This window comes from Colletes gigas, unplaced genomic scaffold (assembly GCF_013123115.1).
Source record: "Colletes gigas isolate AHSC1104 unplaced genomic scaffold, ASM1312311v1 Colletes_gigas_Sc00010, whole genome shotgun sequence".
Lineage (NCBI taxonomy): Eukaryota > Metazoa > Arthropoda > Insecta > Hymenoptera > Colletidae > Colletes > Colletes gigas.
This window is the reverse complement of record NW_025106639.1, coordinates 1,547,939-1,564,562: the sequence shown is the minus strand read 5'-3', so window position 1 is coordinate 1,564,562 and position 16,624 is coordinate 1,547,939.

Here is a 16,624-nt window from a genome sequence, read left to right as displayed (position 1 = left end):
TTAAATGTTTAAATATTCATTCGTGGAGAATTTTTATTTAATCGATATTATCTTCTTGAGGATCCAGCGTTAAGATTATTCATGTTGCCAATATGTATTCTCTATAATTATAAAAATGACAGGTATTGTACTCGATTCGGGTCAATTTTAATACAATAGTAAGTAAAGGAAACTTTAAGGACAGTTTCGCATTATAAATTTCTTTGCTTCTAAATTCGTGCTCATTATCTGTAAATATCGCGTAATAATCGAATATTGATAAAAGATTCAACGAGACGATAATTACAGAATTGCGGACAATAACCGTGCGCCTCGCGAGCTGCTGATTCTCGCGTCGATTAACTCGATTGCACCGAGGAAACTCCGATCAACGGAAAATCGAGATTATTGAATTCCATCTTCGTCTCATTATTCCCTTTGCAACGTTCATTTATTCCAATATCGTCCCATTCTTAACGGAATACGATCTACCGGATTTTCACTATCCTAATGCATTTCAAGATCTGAGACAAGCCACAGCGATTTTGAAAAGATTTTCCGCTATTTAGAGCAATCAAGTTATAACTATTCAAATTTAATATTATTTAAATTATTTCTCTCCTCTTATTCCGAAGTTATTTATTATATTTCTAATAACCATATAAGGATTGTCTTACGCTTATCACGTATTTATAGTTTAATAAATCATCGTGTCTCACGACCAAAAAGAAGTCTAACGTTTTCCCCTTCGTCGTTTTGTAACGAAACGAGACTTTAAAGGGTATTCTCACGTTCCACGTACACCCGATCTTCGATACATTAGTAGAATTACATGTCCCTTGACCCATTACGCTCCAAATTATTCGTTCTTTCAGAATTTATGTTTATTATCCATAAATATCACTCGATGCTCGAATGAATTTTAATAGGGGCGTTAATTTGTTCTTTTTCTCCGAACGCGGCGCTCGACAAGATGAAATCGAGCAAGACGGTAGGGGGTTATTTACTTTCTTCAACGAGACGACGATTACAGAATTATGGGCAATAACCGTCCGGCTGTTGGACGGCTAATTCTCGCTTCGGATAACTCGATTGCACCAGGAGACCCCGATCAACGGAAAATCGCGGTTATTTAATTCGTTCGCTTCCATCTCCGTCTCATTCCACCCTTGTCGTCGTTCGTCGTTGTCTCTCTTTTGCCCTCTTTTCACCCTTTCCACCGAGACTTCGCAGCGGACTACACCGACGTTAATTGACGTATCGTGTCGTAATGCGGTTATGCTATTATCTTTGCTCACCGTGGGCCTGATATTGCATTAGCGAGTTGATCTTTCATCGTCGACGGGTTTCCTGTGTTCGCCTTGATGATCGCCCGGGGATATCGCTCGGCGAGATGAGAATGGGTAAACCGGAACACAGCGGCCTTGGAAAACGTGACTCCGCTGGGAACGATTAGACGTTAACGTTGGTAATAATTTTTATCGAACAACGGACTGACGGACGGACCTTGTATCCACGGAGATAAAATTTTAAACGAATATCGACCGATCCTGGCCACTGTTCTTGCTCGCCACGTTGGAACCGACCGCGTAATTTCCTTATCTTATCGCTCAACGCACGACATTCGCGTCTAGACGCTCGAAATTATTCACGCGTAAAAATGAAAACGGGAAATTTTAATAAACGCACGCCGCCGGCCGAGAACATCGAAACGTCTGAAAGCGAGAGTGCTACAAATTCGAGATCGTAAAGGTTGTCTTATTTACTAGTCTTTAATGAGACTTAATATTTCAACTTTCGAACACTAGATTACCGTTATTAAGAGTTTTCGCATTACTCACGCGCTCGATAATATAAAATACCTCTAAAATTGAATGTACGTACATTATATGAATTCTAAACAGTAAAACGCGTAATTCGAGCCCCTCTCTATTACAGTATACGGCGACGTTATTCAGAAATAAATAATTATAAAGCGGTTTAGCGACCGTAGGATGTCGTCCTATAGACTGTTCGACCATAATAACTGTCGTTTATCAGGCTAGCTGGTCGAACAGGTATCCCTAGCATTTTTGCCTATAGCCTATCGATATCGATTGTATCACCGTCTCTTCGAAAAAGAGACGAAAGTTAAAGTCCTCAACGTTTCCCGTCTCTGAAACATTATTCGCATAAACGCGTAATTATTCTGGACGTATTTACCGGTACAAAAGGTTGGGAAAAAGCTGAAGTATAAATGATAATTACGTTTCGGTGAACTGATAATTACCCTCGATGTTCATCAGTTTCAATTAGTTTACTCGTTAAACTCCCGTGCGGAATCTATCTATAGAGTGGCGGTTGGGGAGGTGGTCGGACGAGCGCCATACGCATCGCGTCAAGGTCGCGAGATTTATAAATCGTCGGCCTTTATTTCGAGTTAAGCCAGCTTTAGGACTTGTCCCATTAGGTAGGTAGTTCTCCCGCGTTGGACGTTGTTGCGACCGTGGACGTGTCGCTTGTGCCACGGTAGATTAAGAACCTCTCTCCCACTCCTACAATATCTTATTAAACAGCGTCGCGACGGTCTATTAAGTTACACACTGCCCGCGCGATTCTCTCTTCGGCAGAATTTGCATGTAACTTCCGCGCGAACCGTCGCCACGTTGAACCTGCGTGTAACTGGATCGTAACGAGCGCGTGAAATTACAGGTAAACGTGTCTTGCGTGGACCTACATTCGAGTCCTCCGTACGAATGTATCTCACGATTACTCGAGTTCGCGGATGAGCGTGCCTTACGCGGACCTTAATCTTCGTGGTAACCTATCTTCGGGTAAATATAGCTTACGAGGACTTAAAGTTTCGCGCGAGCGTAGCTTACGGAGGCGAGCAAAACTTCCACGCGAGGAGTAACTTGCGATAACCTCGGCTTTCAAATGAATTTAGATTACTTTGAGCCGGCAGGTGGATGTAATTCGCTTACCGATATACGCTCGGCTGACAGATGGTCAAGAACGCCCGTGACCTTACGGACAAACAATTTCGTACCACGCTACCAGAGGGTGAAACCGAACTACACCTTGTACGGCCGAACAGCCATTTATCTTCAGCCTGAACAAAACGTCTTCGAACTTCTTCGTTTCGCACACACAACGGAACCTTTAATCGTCGATTAGTTTATTTCCATTTCTCGTACGTCCGGATGTACGGTTGCAATATGCCCGTGCCACGTAATTTGTGCCTGCATAGGAAACAAATTTTTCTATCCCGTTAAATTGCTATCCACATTGTGAACCTCCAGGCACGGAGGTTGGAGGCGCAGGTGATGCTACCGCTTCTCACCGAGAAACCACCTTTTCCTTCGACTTCTGACAACCAAGATGATCCCTGTTTCCTCCTCATAGCTGGCACCTACCGCCGAACGCGGAACTGTCGGCTCGGCGGATCCAGCTAAAAGCGTGAAAGTAAGCGATCATGCGCGATGGTCGAATAACCGTGGTAGTAGGCGGATGAAGTTAAATGAAACTGCTATCGGTTTGCACGAAGTGCCGGGTGTCAGTTACTTCCAACCGACACTTTGAAGTTCTCGGTCGAATATCATCAAGAATCTCCCGTCCCGGGACGAAAGTTTTAATTGCGTTGCCTCATTACTTTATTTGTCTTTCGCTGTCGCTGCCGAGATTGCGTTTCCTTCGCCGCGGAAAAATTACTCCTTTCGACGAAGTTTTCTGTTAATGAAAAGCCGTAATGGTACGCGTCGGGACGAAACGATTATGTTACATAACGAGTCCGGGTCTTCTCGGAGATTGAAAGTGGTCCGGACCACTTACCTTTTGGACCAGTATGCAGGTATAATTAAAAAACTTTCTGGAATGATATTGAACTACTTATGATTGGAGTAAATCCTTACTTTAATTTTACCAAAGTAGACTTCAAAATAAACAGAGAAGACAGCATAAATAATAATAGTTGTTATGCTCATTAGTAGTACTTAATAATCACTGTTATAATTAGTTTCACATTTACTTGGTAGCTTTCTCTCGAATGGAATTTATTTTTTTAATGGGATTGTGTATACCGTTGGTCATGTCGAGCAAACAGTGAGGGAATTGTAATATTAATCAACAGGAATTGCTAAAACTTCGTTGGGTACATAATGTAAGAATGAATGTGAAAATAAACGTAGAAGACAGTATAAATTAGAACAGTTGTTATAGTCATAAGATAGGGGATGAAATTCCCTTTAAAATGAGCGTTTGTACGAGTCTATAGCTTCATTAGTTCCGGAGATATAGCGATTTTAATTTCAAGTCGATGCGGTGGCTAGTTTTGGAGATAGGGTTTGTTTACGTTTCGTTGCGCTCACGCGAGTTCATTGATCTCTAGGTCACGACAGTCACGTGCACGGAGTAGGCCAGCACCACGCACGTGCGACAAGGAGGTCCGACTCCGCTAGACGAAGACAGAGATAGTCGAATTAAAAAAATTACCTTTTACATAAATTACGATATCTCCGAAACGGAAAGTCCGATCGACAAAAACCAAAAGCCATTTTAAAGAGGAAGCCTTACCGCTTCTAACAGTGGTTCAATAATGGATAAAACACTGGTAATTTCTGAACTGCACGCGTCTAAAGTTTTACTATTATTAATACGCATTGTTAGAGTGTTCTAAGACAATGGACACTGAAGATTCTCTCTAAACCTATAATATTCTGACCAATAACTTTATCATTCAACATAAATAAATGTATCGAAACTATAGAATGAACTTTTATCATAGAAATCTTCCTTTCGAGAAATAATTACTATTGTAAATTCATCAAGTACTGCAATCGAATACGTGTCAGATATGTCTGTCCATTACTGGTTATTTCTACTTGTATTGGCCTTTAAAAGCATCGATATTGACTCGGTATTACTAGTTTCAATCAGTATTTCAACAAAACGTCTTAAAAGTACAAAATGAACTGCTCCGCAAGACGGTGTAATATATAAGTTTTCTTGCCGAAAAATGCTAACTTTACTCGACTAACAAAAAGGTGGATTTCGGTAAGACAAACGAATCGCGCTATTTATTCGTAACGCGTCGGATATTCGGAACGCAACGAACCAAAGCCACGAATACGCCGTCGCGTCGCGTCGGTCCGTTGGCATCGACCACAACGTTTCAATTATCCCATTCCTCTTTTTGCGGCTTTTGCGCGGCCCGAGATAGTCGCCATTAACGTGGGACCCCGTTTACGATGTGCGACTTTCATTCGGCGTCCATCTCCGCTCTTAATGCGCCGCCCGTCGTCGGAAATTCGACGGAAAGTCGGCGTCCCCGGGCCGAGTCCCTTTGATTTCCACGGGGTTACAAAACGGCGACTTTAAACTCGCACGAGGGCCAGCGAAGTGCAAGCATGTCAGCCACGAATGACACGGGTGGCACGGTCGGGGGATACACGCTTAACCGTAATTAGCAAACGACCGCGACGGTACCGCTGGTTCGAAACGATGAGTTTCAATTAGCACTTTCCTTCCTCTTCGGGAATGGCCCGGGCGTAATCGTGAATCATTCAGGGAAAGTTCGTCCGCGATACCGTCTCGAAAGTTTCCGGACGGACCACGTCTGACGGCGATGTTGCGCGTCGCGACGGCTCCCCGCATCGTAAACAGCGGTTTCCTAGTCAAAGTAACGGACGCGTGTTTACTCGAACATTATCGTCCGTGTGGCTCCGGGCTACCAGCAACTTGCCCGCGACGTCAAGGTGTCCTCCCACGCGTGGCGGGATTAAATTTTGACGCCGTCGCGTCAGGATTCCCCGGCAGTAAGTTGCAACGACGGTTGCTTTTAAACCCGAGCCACCGAACTTTGCTGCGTCGACGTCTGCTGATGAACGTTGAAATCCACTGGTCTATTTTATTTAGAAAGTCTGCGATACGAGAACTATTGTTTTGGGTGCTATTACTGTCAATCTTGAAATGTGTTTTATCAAATTACTGTCAACCAAATTCAATCGAATATCAACCAGTTACTCTCACTCGTAGTATTCTCATAAACTAGAAATTTTGTTACTTCTATTTACGAAGTTTTTTTTTATACAAAATCGATAGAAAATTTACATAGAACAACGTCTTCTATTAAGTTAATTTTTTTATAAATTCTTCCCAAGCAGTCACCCATCCTAGTACTGATCGTGGCCAACGAAGCTGCACTTTGGTGATCGCATTTTTCCATTTTTAAATAATATTTATTAGATACTACGTTTGGTAACAAAATACAACAACATAATTACATTAGTGTAGATGTTGGATATATTCAATATTTCACAGAAGTTCCTACTTATTTAGTCCAAGCTTTACCTTCATTTTTCATTATACTACGGACAAGAACCGATATTTTCAACGTGTCACGACCATTTGTCATGTTTTCTTTTTAATTTATTAAATATACACTAATTATAAATGATTGAAAAGCCTTCGTCGTTATTTTTGAACCAAATTACAAATATCCCCGGCTGCGTTTTTGCTCGATCGGAATTCGAGCTCGCCTTTCGTACCGGGTACGCAGGTTGCGTAAGTATGCACGCGGGTTTTCGCGTCTCAAGGCAGCCTGGTGTCGACTTCCAAGGACCCTCGTCTGTCGCGATGCGTTAGTTCTTGCCTCCGCGGGGATGCGTGCACCGTCTACCTGCCGGCGTCTCCGCGCCAGGTTGAAAGACGAAGCGAGCCGCTTCTTGCGGAAACTGCCGCCGCTGGCGCAATTAACGCGGCTTCCCGATAAATAATTGAAATTCAATAGGCGACGGCGTGCCCGTATCTCGCTCGCATCGTCCCAGACATCGGGTGTATCGCAATTTCCACCCTCACCCCGCCCCCACCCCCCTGGTCGACCATCGAACCAGACGTCGCAAGTTGCTGTTCATAATTAATATACCGACAACAACGAACAATGGCCCCCTCGGGGGCGAACCCTTTTAAGGAAAGTTTTCGCGAGAGCATCGAATTTCACGGGCCAGACCGAGGGGAGAGCTCGGCGAGCTTGTTACGCGACTAATAACGGATGTTATCGCGGGAAAATTTCGTGTTTACGCGACGGAATTATCGATTACGTTCCTGCGATGCTTCGCTCTGCCAGTCTATTAGGTATCGACGAAGCCCATGGTCGAATTTTCAGACAAATTAAATGAGTAATTCGAGGAATTCCGATTATTACTTGTAAGAAGTATACATATATGTGTGTGGGCCGGGGAAGCATTATCGTTGGCGTCGATGAAAGTATTTAGGCGTTCAGGAGTCTGCTCCTCGAACGTGCGTGGTAAAAGGGGTCCTCCGTATCGATGAACTCATTTGTTTATAATATGTAGATATGTAGAACTCTGGTCGAGAGTAGTCACTTATGTTAAATAGTTATAGTAATATTAAATAATATAGTTTATATTCAAGTTAAAAGTGTCCTAATATTTGAGTCTAACCACACGCCAGTTAACCACCCCCGACATCCTCACGTACTCGTTTTTAACATCCAGGTAAAATAATTACTCGTTTCAATTAAACATCGTGAAAGTTCCCCGAAGTATGACCTGTAATCTTCCGTAACCTTACTCCCACGCGTCTCGACTTACAGCTATTCCTTTTTCGAGACTCTGATTCCGAGCAGATTATTCCCCACGAAGAATTCGGTTGCGCGGGGTATCCTAAATACGATCACCGATACGCGTACGGATAAAAGATTGAAGATGCTTCGATAGGATTGGCGGATCACCGGGCACGTGGGTGGAAACGTCATCTTCGAAGCGGAGGGTATCGCCAGCTGCCAGTAGTCGGACATACTTCAGAAGCGCCGTGAAAACCGGATTACTCTTACCCAGAGGAGGCCAGCGCAGCGCTCTTACGGACCGGATTACACGCGTACGTTTTGCCCAGCATTTTTTATGCCTCCCGTAATCTAAATCGGCGTCGATCGTATATGGACTTAATATGTTCCGTTCAATGAAGCGATACACGGAGGCCCTTGAGCCCTCGGCTTGCAACGTCATGGATGATCGAGTTCGCATGAAATAAACATTTCGTTGAACTCAATTAAGGAGGCAAGTCCCGGTAATTCGAGACCAAAAATCCACCCGGTTTTTTTCTTTCCTACGTTTTCTTTAAGTACACGGCGTCGGGGATATATTCTGCGCGTCTGATTCCAACGTTCGCGAAATTAACGATTCTATGTAATTTATGCACAACCGAACGGTCTGATAATTTTAGATTAAAGAACCTTTTGATCCCTTCGAGTACGGAGTTTCCTGTGTATTTGATCGCGGCGCTCCAGAAATTAACAATTCTATATAATTTCAGAATCGACCACGGTAAAATGGGAATTTTTTGTGAGATTAAGTAAGTCGAACATGTTTGCTCGAGTGGACATTTTCTCACATTATGGAATATCACTGTACGGACCACTTATCAACCTATCCCCTTCTAACAAAAACAGTTGAAATCAATGCATCGCGACGAATGTACGTGCACCCGGCTCGACGATCCTCGTTCGATCGCGGAAAGAAGTCGCGGAAGCGTTCGTGGCTAATTTCAATTCCACCGTTGCAGATGCAAAATCTCTGCCTTCCGCTCGGCGTTCGCGATCGAATCGGCTTACCCGTTGGTACCCGAGATACGATCCTAACGGTAATAAGCAGCAAACCACTCGATTCTAAGTAAGCCGAATACCGGAGCGCGTCGTTCTATCGCGATATCGGCAATAATAAAGTCGTCACGACCGGTGGAGCGCGCGCCCGCTCCGAAGAGGAACGGAGAAAGAAAGAGAAGCGCCGCGCGATTCATCGGGCACGAGCCGCGACTCCATTCATCGGCGCTGTTCCACGGAACAGCATCCATCGCCTACGTGTACGTACATCAACCTGCAGCCTCGATCCCGCAATAATTGCGTCCGCGAAATGAGTCAACGGCACGTGCTCCCATCGAACCAGTTCCAACGTTCCAGATGAGATCGGGACATCCCTCAGGTCGAGAACCGTCCCCTTGGATCCTCTATCAAATTCTCTTTAAAAGTTCGAGAGATAATACTTAAATTTAGAACGTGGTGTTCATGGGTGTATCGAAGATTGTACTCTTTTTCTAGGACAGAGAGTCCTGACATATACCTTCTATCCTTTATCTGGGCAATTCTTCCATAATCTGTGCCGCGAGCTGATCACGCGGATGGTCTTTCAAATCCTCGTGGGATTGTGAAATCCGAGATTGACCGTCGCGATACGCGTGGACTCGAGCTATTATCTGCTAAATTAACATTGGGTAACTAATTCTATTACTGTTGGAGCGAACGGTGTCTGATAGGAACGTAAGATTGGATTCCATACGTTTCGATTCGTTCGACGTTGCAACGAAAATAGAATCGATCGTAAAGAGAATACTGTCTCTCGCTCGCAGCGATCGTTGATCGACTATTATTGTTAATAGAACTCGTTCGACAGTTTTTCTGCAACAATCATATTGCGTACATATCGACCACGAATTTTTAGGGATTTCTCGTGACGCAAGTCGTGGAGCTTAGAAAGTTACTTTGCTATCGTTGTAGTTATACTTATCGTTTTAAAATCGGAATTAATAAGTTCGGTCGACGTCCTCAATTTGACGAGCATAAAATTTATACTTTAGTAGGACCCAAATAAAATCTGTCAGTATCAACAATTCATTGAAATTTTGAAAGAAACAGATATTGTATCAAAGCTCCCAGTCTACGATAGGCACGACGAGTAGTACTCTAAAAAATTGATCCCGATTAATTATCTAACGACTCTCTGCAACCAATAGACCAGGTAGCCTCGCGTCGCGCCAGTTTCTAACGCCATCCGTGACGCGGTATCTTTTCTGCAGTTTCATCGATCGATCCGCATCTGTCGCGGCGAGAAAAGCATAGCCATCCGCGCGCGGATCGCGTGACTGTCCGTTTTCTCCGGTCCGCGGAGTAAACGGGAACGTAGCCCGTGGTGAACACGGCGTTAGACAACTCCATCATCCGCCCACGAGTCGATCAACGACGGATCTCGCAGGAGGCTTTCCGCCAGGTAGCTCGACGGAAACCGCCTCCCTCCGGGAACGGTGACTCGGCATCCGATCGACCTCGTGGTCGATTCCGGCGGCGCGGTCAGGCTCCGGGGTAGCCGTTCGTCGCGGAGATGCTATTAATTTGTATCGATAGAGGCGGAACAGAGGTGGAACGTGCATGCGCATCGGTACGTTCGTTAGTTAATCCGGCGTGGACAGAACGAGGCTCCTCCGGGCCAGGGGACGCGAAGTCGTCTATCGTGTAACGCACACGGACGCGCACCAACACGCGGTCACGCGTGACCGAGATAGCCGAGGCGTACGTTGCCAGCCCAGGTTGCCCGTACCGAGGCTAAGGAAACCTCTCCAACACACCTTCCGGCCTCCCTGCACGTAGACTCGGTCCGCGAAACGTGTGAGTGACACGTAGGAGGATGCTCTCGGCGGGTAATGATCACGATTGAATGAGAATGAGGCCGAGGGAGCCAATACAATTAACCCCGGCAGCATGCCATTGCTAGAATGCAACGCGTTCGCCGTGCAAGCTTTACTCGATGCGCTTGGGCTCGCCTTCGCCAGCCGACCGGGGCTAGATGGCTGCCTCGCCGCAACAAAGACTTCCTCGACCGACTGGCTACCTCCTCGAGAGCGCGATTATTACGGCATCGCGGGAACGCGTTCGTAGATTACGGCCAAATGCGCCGAGCTCGGGTTTCGTTCGACCCGACACAGGCAGAAGAGCGCAGGGATCGTTGCATTTTTAGACTCGACGATTAAGAATTTTCGCGATCAGAACCGTCCCCATAAAACTCGACCTCCTCGATGGTTGCAAATCACCTCGATAACCATTACGAAGCCATCTCGAGCCTTTCAACAGTAAGTCCATTCATCAGTAGAAGGGAGTCAAGCTAATCAATTAACAAGCATTGTATGTATTTTGCATACGCGGGAAGTTGCTAGCGGAGGAATGTGGATCTAGATCCCCACTCTAGGGGTACTAGTTAAGTTCTCACTGACGCGCAGTAGATTTTTCATTATCAGAATTTTTGTTAGAATATGACTATTATTTCTAGAATTCCTCTCTTCACCCGAGCTTGGCGTGTACCTAAAGGGCTCACAATAGCGGCGAATTCAGTATTAACATGACGACTCCGGAAATATCTCCCAGAGAGGATTGCCCGACACTCGTCAGGAACGTGCGAGACAGAGTTTGCGGGGAGCATGGGATTTAAGGTGAAGCGAGGAAAGGATTTCGGCGAAAATCCGTGCTTTCTGCCCAACGCAGGGTCCGAAACCGTGGAAACGGGCAAAGTGCATAAATAACGTCAGCGGGCAACCGTTTTCGTCGGTCCGGGGCAGTGTCGAACAAGCGTGGTTACCAAGCGACTGGCTACCACCTCCAACCTTTTCTGACCATTATTTCTCTCGTCCACCGGCGTGGCAACGGCGTCTCCGAGGACATGAGGGATCGCCTCGCGCGCCGCGGGTAGCGACGAGCCACGGAGAAGGTCCGTGCGGATACGCGGCGTTCATAAATCTGCGCTTTTTCAGCTTTTCCTGAACGCGACGAGACGACCTTGCCCGCCAGCGCCTTGCCGCTCCCACGTTCGTACGATACGTTTTATTTCGTCCGGAGGCTCGCAAACAGCCCCTCGACCCCGCCGTAGGTCGACCGTAGGATTCGCGCGGCTCACCGAGAATCTCGATTTCCGTTTTATTTTGTCGCTGCCCGCGGGACCAGGATTTATGGCTGCCGCACCGTTACGCCGGCCAGCGCGACGCTTATACGATGCCAAATTCTTCGGCCGATGCCTCGCGTGTTGCCGCGTCGCCGTTCGTTAAAAAATATCGCTGGCTGCCCCGCGATAGGTTCGAGACATTCGTGGAATTTCGTTGGAGAACGTTCGCGGGGACACGGTCACCGTGGAATTGTTAGAGACGATGCCAAACGGTCCTTCGAGCCAACGAATCTAGCCGAAAGAATGAAAGAATTCACGCGATACTCCAGTGCTCGCGGTTGGAATCGTTTAATTTAAGTTTCGGAGTGACGTTTCTAGGGAACTCGTTTAAAAATTATTTTACAATGCATAATTGTTCATTGTTCCTGCGTAATTTGATATGGGCTACGGAGGCCCGTGAGAGTTCTTTCGAACAAACGATCTTGGTAATTTATGATTCATTCATAGATGGGAATCTAGACAGTCGAGGACTTCGAAGAACGTCTCGACTCTGGGAATTCATCGTCTTAAAAACGCGGTTGTTTGAGGCACTTGGACAGCCGAACACACGTGCAACGCTAATCGTAAATACGACACTAATTTTTCTGTTACGCCCATTGTGCTGTCCGAGAGGCTCAAGATGATTCTAGGGAGAGAAAGTTCTGGTTTTCCGTTGATACATTTCCACGAAAACTGAGAAGCAATCGTCTACCGCCATTTTTAACTTCAGCACACAATAAGTTTACGTAAAACAGAAATTCACATCGGACAAACAATGACATATGAATATATGTATATGAATATAAATGATATGGAAAGTAAAACTCATCCGAATTGTGCATTCCATCTTTGAATAATAATTAATCTGTTTCCAAAGTATTCGATCTGGAAACCGTTCGAAAGGTCCGTGGAATGTTTAACCTGACGATGAAATCATGAAAGTATTGCCATAGGGAAGTAACAAAGAGTTCGTATTCTGTTCATTAAGGATGCATTAGCGCGTAATGAAAGGAACTGGCTGCTTCAGATGCTTGTCGAGGGACCACTCGTTACTTCCCTCTACTAATAGTTTTATGATTTCTTCGTTTTGCTAAATCTTCCACGGATTCCTCGAACGCTTTCAAATATATACACAATCAGTCGAGAAAAACACAGAGAGAACACATTAATTACGCGAGTTGTTCGTACTTCCTGGCATTCTGAGGTCCAGACGTTTACCACTTTTTCGTTACACGAATAATTACGTACTCGTTAGATGGACTACTTGGGAAAAGAAAGAAATACTGTTTAGGATTACGAAACATTGTATCTTCTACTGTAATAAAAATTTGAATCAGTCGATAGAATCTACCGTTCTTCCCAGTTCCCCTGTCAGAGATCCAGCAAAACGATTCCCAGGTTTGAAATAAAACCGAGAAAAAGTCGACCCACTCGAGGAAGCGGGATCGTTCACGGAGACCCGTTCGCAGAACCGGCGCCGAAGTGGGAGCATCCGAAACGAAATCCTTCTCGATTCTCGCGGCGCAGAAAAAATATTCGTCGGTCCGAAGAAATCTCGAGAGGTGATCTTTTGCACGGGTCGAGGCGGAGGAAGTCCTCGATCGGTCCGAGTTAGCACGGACGACCGACAATCGCGAACGAGATTCAAAGGGGGCTAGAACCGGGCTGGTAGCGGAGTCGAAGGGCTCGCTAATCAGAGATTTAATTGATACCGTGGCGAGCACGACCGTCGCACACGGTCGAACGCTCACACGGCCGCGGACCAACACGACCACGATCGTCCAATCCGTACGGAGGCAAAAGGACGGGGCCGTAATACATATGTAACACGACAGAACGTTGGGACAGGGGGGACGGGCACCGGGGATGGTAACGGGGAACGGTGGATAAAGCGGGTTACAGGCTACTTAGTCCTGAGCTCTTCATTAGCAACGGCGGCCAATCACTTCTCTTCCTCCGTCTCGTACGCCCTAGCGGTTGTTTCGTTTATTGCGCCGGCCGTTCGATCTAAATTGTCATCGGTGACCGTTTCGTAACTCGCGGTCGACGTTTCGCCCGGAGGGGGAGGGAGAGAAAAAAATAAAAGAAACCACCACCTCTGCCACGAGCGTTTCGTTTCACTGGCCGACGTCGTGTAACCAGCTTTCACCGCGGTTTCGCGGCGGTCGCGCAATTGTCTGGGGCCCGTTGCGCGTTTCGTTTTAACCGATCGTCGATTTTCGACGTCTATGGTATCCGCAATAGCCCGTAAAGACAAATATGCTTTAATCGTTCGAGAAAGAACGCCATTCGATTCGAATCGACGCTCGTTTCGCGCGTCTCCGACCGTACAACGCAATGGTACACGAAACTGATTGGAAGAAAATTAATATATTATGTTTCGTGGATAACTGCAGTTATTGTTGGGACAAACTTCTCAAATTGTCCACGAAATCGAAACCTACAATTTGGCAGCCTCGTTAAAATTAACAATCTTGATAACTTTTTTAGTTCCTCGGTGAAAAGTCATGTCACCCATATATTTGTTACACTGTCTCTCTACAGAATTAATTCTATTTGGATTGAAACAAATCTCACGAGAATGGCAAATAAATTGTTGACGAAAACGGGTCGACGAACGCAGCAGTTGCCCCCAGTTGATTATTTTTGCCACGCCACGAACGACCGTGCAACGGTATGGCGCGAAGGCAAACGAACTCGATTGTCCTTTAATTTTACGACCCGTACGTGACGCCTTGACGCGTCGAACGCCCGTTTCGAATTAACGGGTTATTTCGATTACCGATAAACGGACTCGATCAAACCTGAAACCGGCGAACGTTAATTTACGCTGGAACGATACGGCTGCTCCGACTCGGGGGAAAACAAAGGTCGGCTGCTGGGCGACGCCACTTACCTGGAAACAAAGGAAAAGCGAAAATTACATTCAGTTTTGAGACACGGCTGGAAAGTACGCTCGAAGGGAGTGGTAGACAGAGCAGGGCAAATCGAGAGAGCAGAGGAACATAATTAAATGTATGCTACGGAACCCTCGTTTCCCACCTTTTGTCGGAAACTTTGGACCCTCCTTGTTTTCGTTACTCCCACCCTCGAGTCGTTTATACCGTCTCTCTCTCTCTCCTCCTCCCATCGCGCAATCTCCAGACTGTATTAATATTAATAACGAGCCGAATAGTTCCAACGCGGTGTTTTTCATGAATCAGTATGCGCAGCGAATTCACGCGAATGGCGGTAAACAAAAGGCGCCGGCGCTCAAATCGAATCACCCGCCGGATACTAACGAGGAAACGTTCCTGATGGTGTGATTGCACCGTCTTCCTGGTTTTTTGGTTCGGATTTATGGCGCCAGATTTATGACGTCGAATTTATTGCGTACGTCCTTCAAATCGAAAGATGAAAATTAACTTGCATATTCTCTGTACAAAAGCAAATGAAAAAATAAAATTTCCCAGCTATTAAATTTGTAATTTCTCACAGAATTCCAGCCTTACAGAATAGACTATCGTTTTTATTTAAAAATGTAAACGCCCACAAATTTCCGGTATTGTTAACGCGAACGATCGTCGGAAAATGACTCGATAATCGTGGCGTTTATCTCGGAAAAAATGTTAACATTTCCAAAGTTCCCACAATTCCCCGAAACGATAACAGAGATAATACGGATAATTCAGCGACCTGAATCGGCCGCGCTCGCAATGCAGGAACAATTTAACGCGGATAGACGGGTTGTATTCACTTCAGACATAACAACGCAAGGCTATATCCACATAATTCCACAATTATACGCGGCGCACGGCATCGCGCGAACAATTGCGTTACCTATGCTCACATTCGCGAAAGCACTTGCGCGTAACAATGCTCGACAACTAAGGCAACCCGATTCTCTTTCTCCGACGTTATTACTCTCTCCTTACGCTCTTCCTTTCGCACCTCGAAGAACCGTCTTCCACGACGCGTTAATTTGTTTACGCAATCACCCCCGCCCGCTCTTGTCTGTCACCGTATCCCACCGCGTGCTGTTTTCCCATCAATCCTCCTTCATCTTTTGTAACAAACGACCGACTTTGACGCTCGCGTACAATTTCATTAACTCGACGCTCTTCGAAGGACTCGCTACGGATAAAAGGACACCTAAAACAGCGACTGCTCGGACGATGCTCGGAGAAAATTGCTGAGAATGGCTGCTACCCCCCCCAGACACCCAAATTAAATTTCGAGAACATCTTCCAAGTCGCTCGAACAGTTTCGGTACGATTTTAATATCGCAGAATGTGTAACAACTGCTTTCGTTCAATTTTTGTTGAACGTGGAATGTACAAATATTTGTATTGTTTGATTACCACTGTTGTCATCAGAGTTCAAGCGCCTCGTGATTACTCGTGTTTTTAAATCGTAGGCACGTGTCATCGTTCTTGACGTTGACAGGTGAATCTTCAACTTTATTACTTCCTTTCTGATTAATATGCGCTTTCATTTCCCTTCTTCGATCCTCCAAAAAGCGGACGTGAATTTCAATGAATCGAACGTTCCACGCGGAATTACAAAATAAATTCTCGATTATTACAGATGTCGTAAATTTTGCTCCATTTTGTATAGAATTTAACGTTTGTGAAATTTGATCAGAATGTGTATTTTAACATGCGTATCTAAATATTGAATTCAACGACTAAATTTTATGTAAGTTTTACTGCAATTCTCTGCACACGAAAAAATGATACTGTTTTACCATTTTGCGGATTATTATACGTAAAAACTGCTGCAGATTATTGCCACTCCTTTCTCTTGTCGTTGATTCCTGGTTCGACAACTTTCCTACCCGTAACAAAGGTATAAAAACCGAACGGAGACGATCGAAAGTACCCAGGGAATGCATTTAATGGTTTCGAATCCTTTCTCCGCGAATCGCGAAC